Below are 24,464 nucleotides of genomic sequence, written 5' to 3'. Positions count from 1 at the left end.
AAAGGCCAAAAAAAGGCCAGCTGAGACATGCAGACAGGCCGAAGGATATGTGGGAAAAGCCTATATTTTGGGCAGATATCTTGATTTAGAAATATTACTGGCTATATTTCATGTTTCACACAAATATATACTATTTGTAAAATGTGTTTTTAATATATTAAAATAAGCTATAATCAAGGTGGGGCCACGCCCTATGGCCCTCTATAGGCCAGCCGCTACTGGAACATGGGTGTTTAATCTTGTAGTAGTGTGTAATACAATACTTGTTATATTAGGGTGTAGTAGTCGGCCGACGGGGGGGTGGGTAGTCATGCTGTTGTGACATGTGATTTGTGAATTCTTGTCAGCGTGGCACTACTAAAAATGTATTTTTTAAAATTTGCAGAGGTGGGAACAAGTCACTGTTAGGCAAGTCACAAGCAAGTCTCAAGTCATTGCCCTCGAGTCCCGAGTCAAGTCGAGTCAAAGACGAAGCAAGTCCCAAGTCGAGTCACAAGTCAAAGCCAACAAGTCTCAAGTCGAGTCACAAGTCGTACCATTCTAGTTTCGAGTCATTTCAAGTCCTCTTATTATAGTGGGGACGGGGAACCCTGGGTGATGGTGCGCTGCCTCACAGACCTAGACTACGAAGGGAAGGGTAATGGTGGATCGACTGTGACTGTGTTATAGTACTGTAACGCTCACCCCAATGCTGCAGCGTAAATAAGGAGGCGATGACTGGCTTGCAACTCCGCTGCATTTATTTATATAAAACAACTCAACTTCGGTCACTGTTGGCCGTCACCACGCCGAACGAACACTTCCGCATACACGGCCCCCCAAAACTCGGGTTGTCTCGCGTAACTACAGCTGGTAACAGAACATAACGTGAACACATGCAACATCTGCATAACTGATTAACTAATAACTTTAACTCAGCTCCTTACACTACTTTAAAACGGACGTTGACATAATGTTGGCGGGGATTTCCAATCGGAGTCTGAATCCGGGTTCAAAAATCCCGATTTTTGTAACCATGAACGAGCTGTCTCGTTGATACGGTCAAATGGACTGCAGTGATTGGATGTCGTGCAGGCAGCGCTCTCTGCTCACAGGTGGCGCACATTTTTTCGACAGATGCAGATAAACAGAGCGGCGCGGTGGTGTGAAAATGTTTTCCCCCAGTTTTCATGGGAAGTAGCAAGTCTTCTCGAGTCAAAAGGCTCGAGTCCAAGTCAAGTCACGAGTCATCGGTGTTCAAGTCCAAGTCGAGTTGCAAGTCTTTGTACGTTTTGTCGAGTCATCAAATTCATGACTCGAGTCTGACTCGAGTCCAAGTCACATGACTCGAGTCCACACCTCTGAAAATTTGTATTGCACACTTTTTGTTATAATGGTAGGGGAAACACTGAGTATTTACCATTAATTTTTAGGAACTATTTATGTTTTCCTATCGTGAAAAGAAATTAACAAAACATGTATATGTGAATTGGAAGGTTTACTTTTTTATTCAAACAAAGTGCAGTTTTATTCAACATCAACAAGGAACGTTGAGAAAGAGTTGGATGTTACAATCAAAATAGTCTGTCACCTTTAGTTTCCATTGAGAAAGCAACCATCCATCTCAGATTTAAATTTTAAATCTTGCTTGTGACCACCTCTGAAAGGTCAGCCGCATTGTCTCCGTTCAGTGTCCCCACGTATTTGGCAGGGAGCTCAGAACTTACTGGAAATAACTGCAGACATGAACAAAGAAAACACTTTTTATACCACTCACAACCCAGACCCACCTGGTACAAAGCCTGTGGCTTTCAACAAGAAACCATTAAAACAGAATATCCAGGAATGTGCCTTTGTGTCTTGTAAAAGCGGGATTTCTAGAGCTTGTGTTCACGGTGGAGTAAGTCACTGTTACACTGTCATTACATCAATACCCTGATTTTTTTTCTAGACTGATTTGGATACTTTTTCACTCAAAAGTTTCCATGACCATCAGGCAGAATGGTATTACTGGAATTACTCAAGTGACATGGTTTTCATATTAAATTGTTGTTAGAAGGACACCCCCCACTCTTTATTTACTAAAGGACACTACTGCTGTGATACTTAACCTTTGCTTTACTTAACATTTTTTTCATTTGTAGTTGGTCTTGAACTGTATTCTTTGGATTCCTGTCTGATCTCTGGAACAGTCCTGTTTTTCTGCTTTGACAGCAGCTGTCTGCTGTGTGGATGGGGACTGTTTACCTAGGCCGACATGTCAGTTAGAGCTGCAGAGCGTTAAACCTTCCAGCTAAACAAAACACTACTTCCCTAAATGCAAATGACCAGATTGCGGGCGGCAGTGGGCCAGTTTTTGTAATGTGTGTGCATGTGTTTGTGTGTATAATTAAAATGGTGAATTGCCAGCAAAGAAATGAAACAGGTTCATCCTCCTCCTACAACTTCTGCAATTTTTTAAACTGCTTATCATCCAAACAATGTGGCATTATTTGAGATAGGAGATCATACTGGACATTTGTATGGATGACTTAATAACATATTACAAAACAGACCAACCATAGAATTGCAAGATAATGTTTTTTGGGTATTTCTAGAAGTTACCCCGAGGCTCAACACTGGTGCTGGTGATATCGCAGGGGCTGGGTGCGATGCTCCATAGGGGGCAGACAGTTAGGCATCTAGACCAGTGGGTTTTGGCCTCACTGAACGTTTTCATGTTGAAGAATATTATGCGGACAGGTCACAAAATAACGACGGGGGTAGTAGTTGGACAGACCGACCCATGGGGGGAGGTGTCAAATTTGCTGTCAAATTTAACAGTATCTTTGCACTTCCTCTTTTCTTTAGATGAAAACATACCTGGGTCATTATGGTTCTTGCACACACATCCGTCCGTATGATAATCTGGTTAAAATGGGCTAATCTGATTCAGTAACAACAATACTGCGCTAAAGTATGAACTTGTCTTTTACTTAGTTTCAGCTCAGTGTGTTGCAGAAGAAATATCTGCCATGGAGTTGCAAGACAACACAGTTGTTACTGTTTTCACAGTAAGCCGCCAATCAATTGAAGGCCAATGGTGTTTAAGAGTTAACTACTGAGGGGGTGAGTTTTGGAGTGGGGTGTGGGGGGCTTTTTTGCCATGTGGCTGTGATTTGGTCACATAGACATTGTGGGGGGTCAAACACGAGGGCAGCAGTAACCTCAAGGCTTAAAGCAGTACTTAAAGCATACAACCTCAAATCATCCATTTCTTCCCAATGCAGTGCCGACTCCGGTGTCACATGGACTCCATTGAAAATGTTTTTGTTTTCATGATAGCTGCTAGACCAGGCACCAGTGTCTTTATTCAGCTAAATTATTACAACCCCACAGCTGCAAACCCACTATGAAATGAGATGTAGAAGACAATGTACTGTCTCACAACTTAAAATCTCTTCATGATTTCAAACAAACAAACTTTGTTGAACGTTCTGGAAGTTTTATCTTCAAATTTAAAATGAACACTTATATTTAAACGTTTGAATTTGAACAACACACGTCTCTCACTCATTTAAGACTAATTAGGACTAAAACAAAGCAAGTAGCAAACGCCATGTCTAAAATTTGAAAAAAATGTGTTTAAAACTGGTTGTTACACATCATGTAAACCACTGAGATCAGCACTGTGAAAGTCTTTCAGTTGGGCCGTCTCTCTTTATGCAATATCCACATACAATAACTCCTCCCCACTGTACAATGCCCTCCAACAACTGTCAACATCAGCATATCATCAGACTAATTATTTTCTCTTCAAGCATAACACAACCAAAATGGCCGTCTGCTGCAACAAAATGCTTATTTTGTCTTTCAAGAGGTGTCAGTAATGGCTGTGTTGAGTATTAAGGACCCCCGCCGGGTGGTCCGCGCCTTTTTTCATTCACGTTAGAGGGGAAGGAATGGGGGTTGGGAAGGTGGGTTCAGGGCTTTTGGAGAACTTGTCCAGGATTTCTTGTGGTCGGATCACTGTTTCATGACTGAGGCAGTATTTGGCTGCTTCATGGGGAAACAACTTCATGACTCCAAAGCAATTTACTAAACACAAATAATAAATAGCTAAAATGAATACATTGGACAATAGAAATTTTCAAGTATTTAGAAAATGCAATGACTCATACACTTCTGTGTGAGAATAAAGCAAGTAGGAAGAACAACGGGGAAGAAACTAAACAGTAGAGATCTTCAATTATAAAGTTAATTTACGTGGCGTTTGGAAAAATGTGAACATGGGCACTGTAAAGAATAGTCTTCTTGACAGCTGACGGGAAGAGACTAAACAAACTTGTTAAAAAGACTGGATACAGTGGAGGGTGTGGGAGACAGGAGGACGATGGCTAAGCATCCCTGGTGATGAGTTCATGAGTTTGAATGCAGTCGGTGAACAAAAGTTAATCAAACTATAAAAACAGCTGTAAAATTTCTTTTGACAGTAGAAGCTTTATTTAGGTTATCTTGGATGAGTTGCCCGAAAAAAGAAAGTTGCTGACTAACAAATTAACTTCTTGATTTCACTTAACTGACATTCAAATGTACTGGAGATAAAACAGCTGTTCCAACACAGCAGCGTGCGTATTTAATAACTGTCACTAAATGCTTTATCACTGACCGCTGCTGTCACCTGCTTCAGCAACTCTGACATCACCCTAACAAACTAAGCATCTACGTTATTTAAAACTAGCAAATGGCTTCTGTCCGATCAGATGTGTCATAAAGAAGCATTTCTCTACACGAGTTACCACGCCTGTCCAACTGTAGAAGCTGTTTGTTATCTTTGAGGGCTCACACACACTGTGCTCGCCCAGCTGGATAAGCTCGCTGTTGATAAAGAAGTTCTTCTGAACTGTAAAACACGATAACACTGACATGCCTGGCCTGCTGTGGACAACTAAAAGGTCTCAGCTGGTTACTGATTGGTTTGGGTAGTCTAAACTTTGTTTGAATTACATATCTGCCCAGTACCAAAGTCTGTCTTCTGTCTTAAGAGTAAAGAAAGTTGTTTTGCAATGTTGTTTTACAGAATTCCTGGTACTACAGTTGAGGTGTGCAGAACGGCCTTTTCACCCTTCCACTGAAATAGAAATCTCTAGTTCATTCGAAAAGCTGCGTCAACTAAAATCATTTCTTTGTATAGTCAAATTAAAATGTATAAAATGACCATGCAAGACGTATAAATGAATACTGTCACAGAGAGACGCTGACACATTTACACATGAAGAAGCAAACAACTTTTATGTGACTAAGAGAGAGAGAGAGAGAGTTTTGTGAATGGCCAGCAGACCCACTGCAGGATCTGCTCTGATTGGTTAGCCACTGGGCCAATAAGAGGCTTCCACTTTGCAATTCCATTCATGAAAAATCAGCATGGAGGGAGAGCGAGGAGGAGGCAAGGAGCGTTGCTTGTATGTGTGTGTGTGTGTGTGTGTGTGTGTGTGTGTGTGTGTGTGTGTGTGTGTGTGTGAGAGAGTGGTGGTTCCTCTGTGTCTCACTCTGCAGACAGAATCGTCACTTCCTTATTTCATCACCATTGTGAAGTGAACAAAAGAGACATCCATTGTATTTCTCTGAAAGGTTGTGAATGTATACTATCTTGTGAGGAGAAACCTCAAACCAAAATACACATATGACATTAATGTAAAAACCTTGTTTCTATATATTTGTATGTCGTCATCTATACCAAACATGATGATCTACACAGGAGCTCCCTCAATGTCCTTTTTTTTATTACTCTTGTTTTTAGGCCTCCTCGAAAAAAGATGGAGTTAAATGTAGAATAAGGAGAAATACAGAAATACAATACACAATTATACATAACGTTTCATTTGGAACACTTCTGCATTGGATACTGTCTGAGGAGAAGTTCCCCATGAGGAAAAATCAATGTGCTTCATGTGAAAACCCTTTCTAACTTCTTCTAGGTTTTCAGTGTGGGATTTACCGCCGCTTCATGATTTGATGATTAGCATAAACAACAGACCCAAATAACTTGTACGCTAAAGAAAAAATGTTTTGTATGAGGGGTTGTTGCAAAATACAATAAATATCTTCTGCTAAAGCTTTTGATTGAGGTTTCCCCACACAACCACGTACATCACCTTTAACCTGTTACTTTGATGTGTGCACAGAGAGCCTTTCCTTTCTGTTTTACAGTGTTTAAAATGTATTGTGTACATGACACAAACATTGTACTAGAAACTGTGGGAAATTAGAATTGCTGCTTGTTTTTTCAAGATAGCGTTCCAATGGCTGGTCCAACGCATGAAAGAATTCCTTTTAGGAATGTTTATCGTAATTATCTCAGTCTGTTTGGTGGATTTGGATTTGTTATTCTGAAACCATGGGTGTTTTATTCCACGTTTGTCAGCTCGCCAAAAATAAATAATGAGTAATAACCTTATCTCTGCAACACAATCCCTTTTCATTGATTGCGTGATTACTATCGTGTGTGGCGGTTTTGTCTGTTTATACTCTTCTGCACTGCTTTAGTGTTTCCATGGTTGTTTCCCTTTATTTTCTTGTCTGCTATTTCCATTCTTATGCAGGGCGTCTGACCATCCGGTCCAGAGTGTCCCCCCTAAGAATCCTGTCTATGTGTGCGTGTGTGTCAGTTCCTGAGTTTCCAGTTTTATGCTTTGGGCCAACAGCTAGTAACTGGTCGTGGGCCAGAATGTGACTCATTGTCTCAGTCTCATCGAGGCAGAAAGGAAAGCAAGGACTGTTTGGAGACAGTTTCCTGCTGATATACAGCTGAGGATGTGGCATCCGTAGGTTAAATAGATAATAGGATGGGTTTAGTTTTGAATTAAAAATGGAACTGGGCATGGCTTGAGTAATAGTTGTATATTGACGGATCCTTAGCCTCAGGATTTGACTGTTTCATAACTATCTGATACAAATGTGTTGAAGAGTCGTATCACCAAATTATTTGAAACCAACTGGAAGCTGGAGTGGAGCACAATCTCAAACGCGACAGCTGGTTTGCACATCCCTCCTCATTTTTCTAAAACTGGTGTTTTTTTGGACATATCGTGTTCTAAAGATCTGTATACAGGATCTGTATGGAGAGCATACAGGACAGATGGAACCGTCTCGGGCTGTGTGGCTGTTGCGACTGTATAGGGGTGGAGGTGTGGGGGCAGCCGGTGGAGCTTGTTGGTGTCTGGACAGTCCTCGTAGCTGCTTGTTTTGACCCTCCAGAGTCTTTGTTGGGGTCACATAGGATGGTAGTGTGGGGCTCAGGCTGCACCCCACCTTTTTATCTCGCCTGCTCTGAGCTGTCCAAGCCTGGGTGACCTCCAAACCAAACCATCAGAATGTCCCAAGCAGCCACAGGGGGGCTATTGTTCTTCAAAGTAGGTCAAGGACTGCAGCTATCACAATCAATTTGGACTGAATGGAGAACAGTGGGAACGGAGACGAGGAGACACGCCCAGCAAGGATGATCACACTTGTTGATATAAACCAAAGGAACAGCGACTAATGAGAGCATTTGTTCGGTTTCATCACCTTCTTTCTCATCCTCATGTCACCAAACTTGTCTTGTCTCCTCATCCTTATCTTTGTTTTAAGTCCTCCTTCTCTTTAACGCTCCCCCTTCACTCCTCATTTCGCATAGTGTAATTAGTCATGTGGAACAAATCCAGCGTCACATTACATAACCCAACAGCAGGTGCACTCAGGCTCGATCCAAGATAATGCAAATTAGGGGCCACATTTCTTTGGCATAGCAGATCTAAAGCGTATAGCTGCATCATAGCAAACGTTATTAGTTCTATGTCTCGTGCTGAACAATGAGTTGCTGCCGCTTCCCTCTTCCTTTCTTCAAACTAACAATGAAACAATCACTATATTCATACACTACTGCGGCTGTGTCTGACCTGCTGATGTGTTATTGTCTCAGGTTTGATTAGGTGCAGAAGGACGTGATGATTTTCAAAACTACTTGCAAACACTGCTTAAATATTTCCTTGTTAATTTCCTTGTTCAATTTCTAAAGTGTTCTTATGGATAATGCATATAGCCCGAATTATATCCACTGTAAAGTGATAGCCATTAGGTTGTGTAGTTTGGGTGCACTGTATCAAATTCAATACATATTCTAGATTAGATTTGATCAACTTCGAAGACGTAAAAGCTTTTCCCTTAAATTCTTGCTTAAAGTCACATATCTAAATTTGTGGAAATAGCCTTATTTACTTTCTTGCAGAGTAGAACTGTCAATACCCCTTAAGTTTGTACAGTCAATATAATACTCATAACAATAATTAACTACATCAGACTAATGTCAGGTTCTCAAAGATGTTTTTGAGGTATTTTATAGTCGGAGGAGACCAGACGTTGTAGAAGAAGGCGGATTCAGGTTATTTGAGAACAATGTCTGGAAGTTTATCATGTGTTCCACCAGAAGCCAGTGGAGGTCACACAGGGCTGGAGTTCAATGATCTATTGAGTGTGTACTGGTCAGAAGGTGGGCAGCAGAGTTTTCAATATATTGGCATTTTTTGTGTTTTTAAGAAAGGGACAGTAAATGTCAGAGTTAAGCAATGTTACTGAAGTAATGTTGTGGACATGGGAAATGAACAAGAGGGTGGGGTCAAGGAGGCCTCAAAGGTGGCCCCTTGGAGTGGAGTGAAGTAACAATGAAGCCACCAATCTTGAGTGCAAGATCCTCTGTGAGGTGGGTAAAGAAACAAATATGAAGCTATAGCCGGCATTCAGTCAGTCTTAGCTTAGTGTGAAGATTGGAAGCAGGTAAAGATTCCCGAGCTTCCAGTATTAATGCTAAGCTAAGCTTGTCTATACCTTTACGCTTACGGAATGATATTGTTCTTTTTATTAGGTAGCCAGTTGATCCAATCCACCCGGTCATATATGTTGTATTTGCAAAAGGCAGCAGTGTATTTGTAGTCTGAAGCTGAACTTCTGAAAACAGACCATCTGTGCATGTATGAGAAACAATGCTGCAGCTTAACACTCCCACGCCTGGTATTTACTGAAGGGAACTTTAAAGAAGCAACAAGGCAGGGCCACCGTTTCCCAGCCCAAACATTTGGTAATGAACACACAGTAGAGAAGAATTAGCTCCCTCACCTCTTTGTGTCTTGGCTAAAACCATAATCATGGACTATTGGGTTCATTAGCCGTGTATTATTCTAAGGGCTGGGATAATCCTGTGAGTGCTTTTTCCTGGCCACTGCCACCATATGGGCCAGAATATACCAGCACAATGGCTCATCCGATGGCCAAACTGAACACACAAATGGCTCAGGTGTAATGTAATGATCTTAAGTCTGCTGATTAAGTGGTAATCTGAGAATCTTTTTCTTTTGTTATTTGTCACTAACTTTGATGTTGAATACGGAAGCCCGAGATCACAAACTAATGTTCTTGTTATCTTGCAATACTGGGATTTACTTTAGTAAAAACACAGGATTTTACTTTAATTTATTTTATTTAACAGCCTTTTAACAAACACGATGTAACTTTCTCAGGCGAATCATCATAAAAAGCATGTTATATGTAATGACTTTGTATTTATGCACGTGGTTACTTTTTATTAAGATGTATGAATGCATTTCTCTTAACAGCTAAACAAAAAACTATTTGAGAAAACCCTATCTGAGTTTTTTTTTATGTTAAAGCTTGTCTCATCCAGCATTCGGTATACATAACAAGAAAAATACAGTTCTTTGTAGATCTATATCAACTTAATGATGAACATAGTATAAAGAACACAAAAGCCCATGTGGAGGCCATACTGGGTGGCTCCAACAGATATTTGACATGAAATACAAACGGAACTGCTTTTCCATATTCCAACCAAAACCATGATCAACATCTGAGTCTTCTAATGTGTCACTCTTTCTAAATGTATTAGTTACAGAATACCATCAGCTACGCATCAGCAGCAGGTTAAGAAAACTGTACACCTGGGTCAAACAACTGAAGCATTTAAAAGTACCTCTGCAACTTTATCGGCTTCACGTGTGTCTTAGGCCTGTATTTTCAGTTTTCTTTTGCTCAGGGACGGTTTGGTAGGAGCAAACAAACAGTCATATCAAACAGCGTACTGGCGTTTGTCATCACCAGTATTATTTATTTATGATGACGTTATCAATTTTCGTCTTATCAATCTCTCTTAAAGAATTCTATTTTATAACATATCTGATTCCACGGTTTATTGACTGCTGTTGTTTCATTCACTCTACCTTACCTTTCTGATAACATCTGTTTGTCACTTGACTATTCATTTGAAATGATTTCAATATTGTTTTGTGCTGTAGTTTGCCCCCCTTTTCCTGTGTGACATGAGGTGTTGCTGTCTTACCAGGGACTCTCCTGTTTGTATCAGTGGGGCTTTTTTATGGTTAAATAAAGATATACAAACAGAAACATTGATAAATAGATAGATGTGTGATAATCAATACGTACAGCATCTGTGGTCAAAGGCTTGACCGACTGTCGGGGGTTAACTTAAATAATTACATTGAAGGGAGGCAGATCATCCAGCCTCATATTTCATCCTCTGATAGGGCTAATTAAATTCTGTGGCCTGTGTGTCCTATGCCTTGTTGTTTAATCTGGGTGAGGTATTAACCTGATCTGATGGATTCCTGCTTGTGTATTGTGTTGATTAAAGTGTGTGAGCGTAATGTTTAATCGTGTTTAAGCAGGGTGTGTATCATTCCTTCTATAGGAGCTGTTGATTTATAGCTGACACCATAACAAGCTTGTATATATATTCATTTTGCTAGACTTGCTGCTTTGACATATGGTGAGGTTTCTTGGCTTTATAGGCACTGAAGTAAGATACCTCCATGTGACTCCATGTGCAACCATTGGAAACAAATGAGAGGCAATCTTAAGCAAGTTATCTAATGACATAGAAACCCCTTTTAATTATTCTGGAATGATATTTTCGGACTCATATTATCATGAAATGTATCCCCAACAATGCATGCTTAGTTATATACTGTAAGTGTTTCATTACAGTTCTTCAAATGACAAATATACAAAAGTGATTAACAGTTATCTCTTGCCATGGGAGCCTTTTCTCCTGTATATTGTATTATGCCAATATAATAAAAAGAAATAGTTTTACAGGCGTTACAGTGTACACATGCAAGATCCTTTGTCCCAAAACTCAGATATAACCACCAACAGATACCACCACCATGAGATATAACCACCAACAGATACCACCACCATGAGATATAACCACCAACAGATACCACCACCATGAGATATAACCACCAACAGATAGAACTACCATCAGATGTAACCACCATTGGATAGAACCACCATCAGATGTAACCACTGTCCACAGATATCTGTGAGGAGGAAAGACTTTAGGAATGAAGCAAAGTCAGTAACGCTGGTTGATGGTTGCAGTAACTTAGTAATTTGACTAATAATAATAATCATAGCAGCAGTAGGTGTTAGCAGGGCCATGGGAAGAAGGCAGGACCATGGTCCAGTTATAACCATTATCCGTTGAAACCTATGAGGTGAGAAAGCACAAATAGTAGCAATAACTGGCAGTTCCTGTAGATATTTGGATTGTCATCTTTGGGTTTATCAGTTCCTCTAGTCCCAAGAATGAGTTTGGTTCATTGCTCGTTTCTTGAACTTTTGTGGTCTTTCTTTCAGAAAAAACGGTCTTATTAGATTTTCTAGTACCTTCTATGTATTGATAAACTTGATTCATACCTCTAAAAAAATTGTAATTTCTGCCAAGAAAATATTATACACAATTTAATATTTTTAGTGCAACTTAGTCAAAGAAAGGAAAGACCTCACGGCTAACCCTAACCCACTATCAGCAGCCATCCTGCCTTCCTAAAAGATAATTGGATGTAACGGGAGGATAATCCACGTAGATGTGTCATCTTGAAAGTCCACAGAAAACAATGGAAAACTTACTGGAGATGGTCCATCGGGTAATTACCGACAATCCATACCCACATAAAGTAGTGAGTAATATTCTTAATCCATAGGGAAGGGTTCAGCAGTCCATCTGGGGCAGATGGGCAACTGTGGCGCGCGTTTTGCATTAGCCTACGCCCCGCTGGTTGCCCGGTCATGACCCTCCTGCTTTTGATCCTATTAGCAGGTGAATGAGGAGATGGACATCAGACTGACAGTCCAGCACTGGCCTCCGTTTGGCCACCTGACCCGAATACTCATTAGGCAGCACATATGCCGCTGTAAAAGCTGGCATATTGCACAAGGCATCAGCTAATTCCCCTCAATTGTTCATATCAAAGTGTGAGTCGTCACTGGAGGGAAAAGACGTGACGGAGTGAGGCATCGACTGTGCAGGCTGAATTAATAATATGCAGGAAGTTTCAGTCAGGGACCCAGTAACTTACGATGTTTTTATTGTTTTACAGTATGTTACCGTATATTGGATTACAGTATGTTACCGTAGGATAGTTGTTTGTCACGACCGAACAGTGGCCCTGAACCCAAATGCATGACTTTTGGGGAGATAATTACTTGCAATAATTGCATAATTAATGCAACTAATGTCAGACAACATCAAGACACAAAATGCATGCTAAGCAGAAGTATCAAGTATCGTTTTGAGGTACTGTGTACTTGAATATTTACCACTTAGGAGTCATGCCTGACTCTACTGACTTTCTATGTGATCAAACAAAAATAATTTCCGTTGCTTCTAGTTACTTGTTCTCAGAGTTCCTTTACTCCTTTTCCTCATTCCATTAGTCGGAACACTTTTCTTCTTTACTTCAAAGTGTACAGTTTCTCTTGGGAACGAGACTGTACAGATGTCTACCACACCTCTGGATGCCTAATTCCGTTGCCTCTTGACTGCGATGTATTCTACATGCATTTACACCTGCATCAATGTATCCATGTAAGGTTTTCAGACACAGATGACATTTCAATAGCAGAGCTAAAAGGGGTTGTTGGATCCTTTGGTGTAAGAAAAGCCATGTGTTTTTTCACTTTTCCCAAACTAGCCACATGTTGATGCCCAAAACCAGTACTTGTATCCTTAAATGAAACACTAAAGTCCCCCCCCCCCCCCGCCACCACAGAACACACCTCTCACACATGTACACACTGTGATTAAGGCTTGGGCCGAGATGAAAAGGCAGTAGGACCAATCAAACTTGAGTTAGGGGCAGCATGGGAGGAAGTGGGCGCGCCGAAGGCCTTCTGGTCTGTCTAGCAGTGCTTGTCGAAAACAAGGCTTTCAGAAAACGAAACAAACTAAAAAAGATTAGGATGGAAGTAAACGAGTACAGCCGTATCCTTCTCTTCTGCAAAAACAAACTGAGGCTCATCACTTAATTTGTAATAAGGGGTTATTATTTATTTAAATGTGATTAATTCGAACTACTGACATCCTTTATTCTGTTATAGGGCGTGTGTGAGCAGGGTGGGGGGGCATTAGCCAACTAGAAGAGTCAACTGAGGCCAAATTGTGATTTCATCTGCTCATAATTAGGTAGTAAAACTCCGGTAGCAAAAAACATACATCAATGTCCACAAACCCTGCAACACACACTCATCAGATCAAATAATTTGCAGCAAACAAAACAAATATGTAAAATAGTTTGTAGTGCCGAGGGTCTCTGCATTTCCTCTGATTCTCATGTGCGACACAGTAACCTCGGTGTGGATGGAGAAGGAGAGAACACCTCACTGGACAAAAGTGGGATAGATGTCACATTTACAGAATGTGCACTTCAGAGATTTACAAAGCACTCAATGCATATCACAGAAATGCTTCAGAAATTGAGAGTAATCAACAGACTAATGATGTAAAAATGACTAATAGTAACAATTACTAAACAGTAGTTGGATAGAGTATGTTCCCAATGATAGCAAAAGCAGTAATGGTGTGATAGTAATGTGACTTCTGATAATAATATAATGACAGTAGCACTGGAGGCGGGACAACTGCAGGAACAACCACTGTCACATTCATCTGGTGGTGCTTATATCTGAATATCTGACCACCAGATGTAACCGCCTTCCACGGAAACCTATGAGGAGAGACAGTACGAAGACTTCATGAAAAAAGCAAAGTCAGTAATGTTTATGATGACTGTAATAGTAATTTAACTAAAACAATAGTAACACTAGCTATGGTAGGAGGCAGGACCATGGTCTAGATTTAACCATGACCTATGGAGTCCCCTGACTCCACAGTATATAACATAAGGCTGGAAATACAGGACAAATCAATTCACGGGGCTTTGGTTTTCATGTCAGACTGAATGTCCTTGTGTGCAGACTGAAAATTCCCCCCCACAATCAATAGCCCATATTACTATGATTCTGGTGAGGAATTAAGCACAGCATGTTTAGTCGATGACGGAGCAGCTGCTGGAATCAATAAGGAAGGTCGCGCTCAGAAGGTCGTCCTGGAACACAGGCACACAGTGTCCCTGTTCCTAGTGGACAGAAAATGTGTCCAACATGTCACGGAGGGAGTTCTTGAGAAGGACTCTGACGCAGAGTAGAGGTTCAGCAGATGATCCTTTATTTTCCAACAAAATACACAGGGAAATCCCTGGAGAAAAAAAAAATCCTCTGAAGAGGGATGGGCCGGTAAATAGTAGATAGCGATGGGCAATACGATACGAGGAAATCAAAAAATGCTCTGGACAATCTTGAAGAGCTGAAATGTTCAAAAAGCCAAATGCAAAAACCAAAATCGCTTACCGAGGGAATAAGGGAATAATCAATCAAAAACAAAACAAACAGGTTCTGAAATGACCTGGACTAGACTCTGATGTGAGGCGGGTGTGCAGGACAAGCTGACGTGACACACTGGCACAGGACAAGGAGCGACGCAGACTAGTACACATGAAGGAAGTGTGGGAACAGGTGGACACAATCAAACTGGTGACACATGAGGAAGAGCAAGGAACGTGAAACGAGAGGAGAGTGACTTTCCAAAATAAAACAGGAAGTCAGAAAACAAACGTGGAGACGGGACAAAAACCCAACTTGACATACAGGTTTAAAAAAAGGAAGTTGGTATCTACATTTTCAGTGGAGTGACTCTGGTGTTTATTGGATGAAATGAATGACTGCAAACAAGAAAACCAGAGGGAAAAAGACTTAGAATTAGAGGAGTCTTTTTTATCTCAAGTACTTCCTTTCTACGATATCTCTCTATGGCAACAACTGAATGGTTGAGGTTAGGGAAAGATCATAATAATGGCTAATAAAGGAAAATGGTATGGGCACTGCTCTGAGCAGTATTAAAGTTTGACTTGTACACACCCATTCACCATGAGACCTCCACACCTCTCTGTCGTGTTACATGCAGGACTAGTGAGGACTTTGCATGGCGGGGTGTCCTACAGTGAGACACAAAACCCTTGAATTGCTCCTGAGAGGAATTTACATTAGTCCACATGCTTAAATGCAGAGGTTAGATTTCCTGGCTGTGTCTGTATGTATCAATAAGAGATACAGGATCATCCAATATGTAGGTAATAAAGGTGGATACTTTGGAGGGAGGTCACTCGAGAGTTTTATCTTATATTACTTGGTGGAAACAAATGAAAAACAATGTTTTGTTTTATTTTTTTACTCACTTGCTCGATCATTGTCACATGCTTTATTAGGTCAGGAAATTACTACAGAAAATAGAAATGTCCATCTGCCTATTCATCTTAATGCTTTACATTACATGTCATTTAGCTGACGTTTTTATCCAAAGTGACTTACAATAAGTGCATTTTAACCGTAGAGATACAAACTCAGAAGAACAATCTTGGTAATTGGTAAATAAGCCAATTTACAACTTTCTGAAGTCTGAAGATGTAAAGGCTCTCTGTGGTCCTGATGTCATCACAGAGCTCCTTCCACCATTTAGGAGCAGGACAGCAAAGAGTTGTGATCTAGTCGAGCGTTTTGCTCTCAGAGAGGGCATCTGAGTCCCCAGCTCTGCAAGGACCCTCCGTTTAAGTTCTGGTTCTTCTGAGCTGAGTTCCTGAATGTTTCCTGGTCTTCTGGTAGCAGCTAAATGGATTATCATCCTCTGTGGGAGCCTTCATTTGGATCTACAAAATACTGTGGCGTGTGTGGCTGTAGAACAGCGTTGGACAGAGGGTCCATCGGTAATCACATACTGTCTGGCTTTCTGTGGCTCGGCTTAGTGTGTTTCTCTACCAGCACACAGCCATTCACAGAATACTGACAACATAATGGCTACCAGATGGCTCGCCATGCATTTACCTGTTCTCTGTCTCTCTTCCTCACATGAGGGAGAATGTAGAAATGGCTTGTTGTAGTTTTTCTTAGCACTTACACCCCCACTCCAGGAAGTGTGTGTGCATGCACATGTATGTGTGTGTGTTAGGTCAAAGCGGGAGCTGAGGTAGACCACAGCCTCGGGCAATGAAACTTCATCCTGTTTAGAAGAATAAAATTGAAAATTCCTAAATTCCACCGTAACCCCTTTTGAAGGTGTGTATTTGTGTGTGTGTGTGTGTGTGTGTGTTTGTGTGCTACCACATGATGAGTAATCAGGCGTATTTTTTGCTACTACTGAAATCCCTGCTGACTACTAAATCTCGTTTAACTTAAGTCAAGCCATGTTGGTTAAGTACTTGTCACCTTTTCACTCTTGATGTGTTGAGATTGGTTCACTACGGGACGATAGATATAAGAAAATAGTTTGAAGTGGTGTCTAAAAGCTCCCGGGCTCGTTTCTCAATGTAGTGTTGAAGTTATACTATGAATCCACTTGAGGAAAGTCAACTTCTGCTTTTGACCCTTAACAAACTATTTAGGAGTAGTGCCACAGTTGAGAAGTACAAAAAACCTTCTCCAAACCTTCAAAGATATCTAACTTGGCAGTGTGGGAGGTAAATGATGATGACTCATGATGGGAAACCTCTAGTAGAACATGCAAGCCCTAACATGACCTGGTTAAAAGTTAATGTGCTCATTTTATTTAGCTAACAAATACACTCAGAGATGATTATTGTGTGCTGAGTGAGCATTTATTAGCGGATAAACAGAGGAGGCTGGACGCGGATGACTCTCACCTGCGTCAGGAGGAGAACAGGATTCGGGGGGGTTCTTAATGACGTTTGTGTATTGTGGTACTGAGCTTGCAGTCTGCACCAGGCTGGAGGTTATGACCACAGAGCAGAACTCCCTCCTCCTACTCCCCCCCCCACTCTTCTCCCACCACTCCTGGGCAACGCAATGCTACAGTAAAAATGATCAAGTTGCGACACCAGTTGGTGTTTATATTTAGTGATGTTTGGGGCGGGGGGGGGGGGGGGGGGGTTGAAAGGTGGATTCTGGCTACACTTTGACAGACACTCTGAGGTCCAACATAAGCAATTATTTGGGTTGCTATTTTGGAATATGTTTTCAATGTACAGATATTGGTCCATATACAGTAAACATACTCAGCTTGCCACTACTTTAAAGTACAAGGTGTGTGGGCTCACCTTGGTGACAGGAAGCTCTGTTCTCCTGAAGCAGAGTCAACACAAGTCAAATCTCATGGGAGGGTCTTAACTCTTTTCATACTGAAAATAGTTACAGCAAAAAACAAATACAAAACCTGGTTTAAAAAAGCACCCCAAATCAGTGACCATAACATCCTGCTTGTCTTTTAGGATTAGCTCGGACCTAGTGCACCGAGTACAGGGGAGAAAGCGAAAGGAAGAGTTTGTGTTCTTAAATGGCTTCCAAATGGCTATTTTAAATGGAAAACTGTTCAACTTTTTGTAATAAAACCAAACTTATTTGCGTAGAATATTTGCCTCCAGTAAATTGACCCTGTTAGGGGAAAACTAGAGTTAGTCACACAACATACTAATTAATATAGTTCGGGTTCCTCCTAACCCTCAAAAGGACGTGGCGTTGTCAGGTTTGAAGGGTTTTATGCGGCTCTGGCACTACAGTAGGAAACACACTTGTAATCTCAGCTGGAAACAGCTATGGGTTGTGCAGAAAGAGCTACAGAATGTGACTCTGGACATTTGCACTACGGCCACTAGAAATGGATGATCTTCAAATGAGCGAATACCACCCGCTCTCTGGTGGGCATCAGCATTTCACCTTTCGACAGATCCTGCCTTCCTACTGGGAGAAAAATGTATCAAACACAAACCCCAAAAGCTTCTTATTGAATCTTAACCTTCATAAACAAGTATAATCACTGTAATATGCTGTACTGGGTAATTAGGCAGGCATGTTGTCAAATTAGAACCAAATAAGAAGTTATAAACTCTTTTCCTTCCGCCTCCACTAAGCCACAACAAGTATTCACAGCCCACCAAACGGCTCCACATTCAAACAACAAACAAGTGCATTTTTCTTTCTCACAAACACTCCCACTGTCCCTCTACCTACATTACACATGAGGAACACTGCGTATGAAGAGTGCTGACAGGATGGTTTACCAACCGCCTCAACTACTGTAAATTTAAACATGTTTATAGGTTAGTATTTCAACTAAAGGCCTAAACAAGGGTGTAACCTGTGAAGCCTTAAAATATATTTCTGTTCCACATGCTCTGTTGTTGTGGATGAAGCTTTTTTTTATCCATTCATGACAATGGCCAAGTTAGAGAAAAGATCCCCATTTATTGTCTAATAGGGTTCTAATTCTAAGGTTAAGTGTGAGTTTAATTTTTTCCAATTTGAAGAAACCCGAAATGTCTATAACGGAATCTATCAAGTTATACATAGGACAATTATGGACATAGCTAAAATTGAGTGGAGTGTGACAGGTAGGCTGTTTTTTTACAGCCTGTACTATTGTCCATACACACCTTCACCCACAGCTGTTGCTGCAGTGGCTACAAAGCCACAAATCTCATCAGATACAGTTTGAGAGAAACGGAAACATTACTTATTAAACAAACTTAGCTGGGGCTTTTATGGGCCAACAGCTTGATAAGGCAAACAGTCAGGCAGGGGAGTGCTGTCGCATGTGGTTCATAAAAAGGTGAACCCATTCAAAGGTGTGTGCATATTTAAGGTATAACAGCAGTGTTGGCGAGCATATTTTCCATTGTCTAGTTAAATCCTTCCAGGTGGTTTGTTGAGGATCTTCTCAAATGGTTTCAGAATATTGTACATACCTTGATAGCATTATGCAAAATATATGCAAATCTAAGCAAATATACGGACCAATAAGCAATGAATTCCCGGGTGAAGAAACTCTGACTCACCAGACTGGGCATGTTGGGAGCTGTTTTTGCAGAACTGGAGAAGGTTCCTTGGAATCTAGTGTATGCCCTGAGCCTTGTCAGAGAAATCCGCGTTTCTGGTCCTGGTGTCCAGCTTGTATCTGCCTTTCAACGGTTGGTAAACCCATTTCAAACAGAAGATGGATGTATGTGTGATGTGTATTTGATCCCATTTACAAAAGACAGTTGACAACAATATCTTTTTCATCTGAATTGGTAAATATTGCGGCACATCCAACACATTGCATGCCAATTAAAGTAATAAAAGCCCAAACAGTAACAAAAACTCTCTTTACATTTTTATTATTTGCTTTTTACAGCAGGTGTTTGGAGCCACATACGTTTGCATATCACAGGTATATTACTCACCTTTCCACTTTTCCATGCATTCCCATGACCTTAAAATGACAGTACAGCACATTGCATTTAGGATATAGAGTGATAAGGCAATCAGAAATGCATACATTTGTCTTTCACATGAACACACACAGAAACACACAAGCCACTGCTTAGCGTCATGTCCACCCAGGCAGGAAGATGTGGAGGTTTGTCAGTATGGAGCCGTATTGAGAGTGCAGTTATCTGAGCACCCTGAGTTAACACAGGTGTATATACTCATTTATACTGCGATTCTGGACCAATCAATGTTTACTGCTGCTGGGAATAAAGTGTGTTAATTCATTTTACACAAAAACCTTGCATGAATATTTGTGCAGTTCGGTGAGCCATAGTTGTAGTCCTAAAGATCGGCCTCGGTCTTAAGATCGATTCAAGACAACTTCTTGAATTTTAACTCAGCAGTGTCTTGTTTTCAGACAAAAGGCGAGTGGATTTTAATTTAAGACTAAGGGATTAATTGCCTGTGAATTTTCTCATTAACCTCTTACTCATTCTTCTTCTTAATCATTCCTATGAGAAAACAAAGATATTTATCTTACACAAAGTTGACCTCTGCAATGCCTTTGGATTATTTCAATCCAAGACACTATCTCAACACACATTCAGCATATACTGTATAACAATAAGGTAATAGGTTGTACAATAATAGGTTTCTGTGGGGGGGTTTGTTTGCTGGATGTGGTTCAAATTGTTTCAGGTGACTTGGATGCCTTTTGATTGTGCCGATATACTCTGATCTTGAACTGGACTTTGTCTCATGATAGCCTAGTCCTTCGTTTTGCGTCCGTCGTCCTCCTTAAAGCCTCAAACCGTAGCACTGGACACGGCGCACGCTGATCGCTTCAACCGCTGCTTCCTTTTGCTGAAATGCAGACTTTAGCTGCAAAACCGCTACTAGTGAAGACAACTAGCTACCAACGCCTGTAATCACCTGACCATGTTTAATCGGCCAATGGAAGCCGATTGATAATGCAGTAATTGTTTGAGTTCCTAGGAATGGTTCATGTGATATAAGGGAAGGACAAGTCGTGACTGCTAAGACCCGATCAAGTAGCCAACAGGCGTATCTACGTTGTTGCTTCCAAGCATATGCGCTTACGGCTTTGTTTTCAAATGGAAGAGTACTAGTGTGGACAATCCAGGTGGCCATCGACTCCAACACTGCAGTGATCAGACCAACCAACTGCCCTGGTCACATTCCAATGAGCTAAATGCTAACGAGTTATTTTGCATTCAAATGCTTGTGTTGACCAGAAGGGCATGCACGTTGATATGCGCATTGAGGCCTTAAATAGCCTGTGTCCTGTATCCTGCTGAGCCACGAGCAGGATAGCACTCATATTAACTATCGGCTTATTTGAATTAAATCCACAGGATGAATTCCTTACTTTGTGCCACGATAGAAACACCTAGCTGAGGCTCATTGTGAACAGCTAGCTGGGGCAATGCAACATGAAGGAGTTTGACACATGTTTTGTCAGTGATTTTAATAGAAATGACGGATGGAAGTTTCAGACGAAGATGAAAATGAGGTTTTGAAGGTATCAAAGCACAAATTCAGACATGTTTTATTAAAAAGTAGTTGGCACAATCTCAATCCAGAACACGTGTGTGTGTGTGATATGGGATGCATGCATTCCAAGCATCCCAACCCCCTCCCAAACCCCACTGACCCATTGTGCTTTTTTTTTTACTCTTTTCCTTGCCCTTGGCCCTATAGCACCCACCCATCTAGCCAGACCAGAGGTGCTTGTCGTGGTGCAGGACACACATACGGACACACACACACACGCCCGGATTGACCCCCGCCTATCTGTGTTCGCGGATCACTTCACAGGACAATCTCCCTATCCATCTTTACAGGGTCATTGTGGACCTGCCCTCAGCAGAGAAAGGAGCTTCATTCACAAGGAAGAAGCCTCTTTCTCTGCCTGCTCTCTTTCACTCAGTCCTTCTGGGTGATGGCTGGAGGAAGGGAAGCCCTCACACAGACACTGTGTGTGTGTGTGTGTGTGTGTGTGTGTGTGTGTGTGTGTGTGTGTGTGTGTGTGTGTGTGTGTTGGAGGTCATTTTTAGAATATGAAGAGGCATCAGACTTCAAAGCTGGACATTGAATGAGGGTGAAGACAAATGTCACTATTTGACCAGGACTATTCTGGACTATTTCTTTGTAGCAGAAGATAGAAATTACATTTTTTTTTTCTCAAACTGAGCAACAGAATTAGGAATCTGATAAATGACCCCAAAAGCACATTCTAGAGTCTGATTGCTTCCAGCGTAACATTGATATGTGGAGATATGTGTTTGTGTGAAAAACATAACATCCAACAGCTCTCGTGTTTAAGGTGAACTGAAGAAAGTGAAATTAGGACGTGGGTTTTTACAAATACTAGTAGATGGGTGTGAGGAGGGGTAAATGAGTGAGCTCTCACACACACACACACACACACACCTCATAGCCCACTGATGAATTGAGGTGACAAGGAATGAGCATATAATTGAGAACGAGAACATTTGATGGAGACAACTGGCATCTCTTTTACAAACAAGCAATCTGACTTCCTCAGTCGAGTCAAAGCAAGGAGCAACAAGCACAGAGGTACAAAATGAGATGTGCACGTCCACAGACCTCAGCCGCTGCTGCGAGGCCTGAAGCTGCCCACAACAAACCTGTCACTCCTGCAATGACCACCGTCGTTCCTGTCGTTGCAGGAAGGCCCATGTCTGATATGGGGGGGCATTTGGACGGCTTCTAAAGGGCTCTCAACATGTCAGTTGAGCATTGGAAGTTCCCAGTGGGGAGCCAACAGTGGTACCTGCGTGTGGGCCTGCTTATCAGCCCTGAGATAACCAGTTGAGCATGTTCACATGCAGCTGTCTTCTCTGCTCAAGTAAACATTACATGATCATATCTTTACAAAAGTTGTTTGCTGCTATGTTGATATTCAGACCGCTTGATACGTTTCCTTTAACTCCTGATGAGGCCTACTTTTCAAATCAACCATTAAGTGGTGGTTAGCACACAAAGCAAGCAGCCCTTTTCGGATCCACGCAGCTGGGCCGTTCAGATGATACAAGTTGACAGTGTTTCTATCATCCTACTACCACCGAAAGTTACAGGTATCAGTTTCATAATGCTATTATGATACCTGAATAGTTTTGATTAGTTCAAACTAAGTTTTTAGCTTTGCATCACTTTTGATTATATATACACACAAAATATACATATATAATATGGTTATCCATTGTTGCTACATAGCATTACCAGCAATAGTTGTATTTCTTTATCCATTTCTTTTCTTGGATCACGTCCACCAAGAAGTGCTGGTATCAGTTGGATATGTGGAAGAAGAAAAGAAACAACCTGGCTTTGGTCTGACATGTGCTTTATTTTCCAGCCACGAGCACCGTGGTGGTGCGATCAGTTCACTTCAGCTCTCTGCTGTCCCTTTAAACACTTCCTACCAGTTACCATAAAGCTACTAGAAGAGCCTCACTGCAAAAGTCACATGCTCCAGCTCCCTTTGTTTCCATGTAGAAAGCCTTTATCTATCTGTGCATGAGAAGCAGAGAGCACGCCATTGAGAAAAGACAAATATGAGGTTACATGAATTGGATCACAACTAGATTTCATCTCACTCCGTCTGCAGGATGTTTTACAACATCAGTTAACATCAGTTAAAACTAAATAAGATGGGAATTTGATTCAAACATTTATCTAGTTATAACATATATATGCTATATATACCTAGTACCTAGAGTGACAGACACTTTGTAAAGGGTATGAGATAATCAAAAGGGCTTATAGTAGTGAAAGGAAAGCTTGATTATAGGCATCAATTGTTTATAACATTGTGTTGTTTTATACCATGTACAGTTGTTTTCGTATTGATGGGAAGTCCAGTTGTAAAGAGGTCACAAAACTAAAGAATTGTTTTAGAATGTCAAAGGTGTTTATTTCACAACATATGACCATTTAAATGAACCATTTCATTGGTGAAACATTTTCTAAATTTAAAGTTTGGAAAAAGCATTTCTTAAGTCGCTTACAGATGATAATGCATAGTGAATTCATATTTTGCCGCAGAGAATCCTATTGGTATTTGGATCCCTTATAATAACAACAACTACCACAAAGTGGTGATTTGTTCTGCTGTGACTCCAGCCTCTGTCCACAGAGGTGTAACCCTCTGCAGACATTACGGTAGTCCACCCAATAGCCCAGAGAGGAATTCCGAGAATGTTAAAAGCTCCGATTCACATTGAAACTACATTCAAATGTTCACATCTTCACACTAAATGCTGCTGTTTCACTTGAGCAAACTGAATGCGCAGGGTGTGATTGATGTACTTTGTATCAAGTTGTAAATGTGATTAAATATATGGCTCCCGCTGTCCTTGCTCAAAACAACAGAGCAGTAGGGATATACGCTGATAAAGTGCAATCAGTAGTTAGAGGCCTTCATTGATCATGAAAGACTTTATTCCACTTGTTAATAACTGCCGATTTTTGAACTTTTCCCCACATGAAAAGTTAGGCCGACATCTGCCTAGTAACAGCAATTCCTCCCATTGGTGAAACTCCAGTCTCCTCCTGTTTGTGTGTGTGTGTGTGTGTGTGTGTGTGTGTGTGTTAGAAAGAGTCTTTTAAACTTTACTATTGGCAGTTCAGTTTTTGCTACACTGCAGATTTACTTTTGCAATAATCAGTATTTTACACACACAGACACGTGTCAATCATGATGTCCATGTTGCTTTGTTACTAAATTGTGCAAATGAAGCTTACAGTGCTGAACAGTTGATCTTATTATAAACAGATGTTATACGGCATAATAAGTT

Source organism: Pungitius pungitius, chromosome 4, assembly GCF_949316345.1.
Source record: "Pungitius pungitius chromosome 4, fPunPun2.1, whole genome shotgun sequence".
NCBI classification, from domain to species: domain Eukaryota; kingdom Metazoa; phylum Chordata; class Actinopteri; order Perciformes; family Gasterosteidae; genus Pungitius; species Pungitius pungitius.
Note: the sequence above shows the minus strand (reverse complement) of the source record.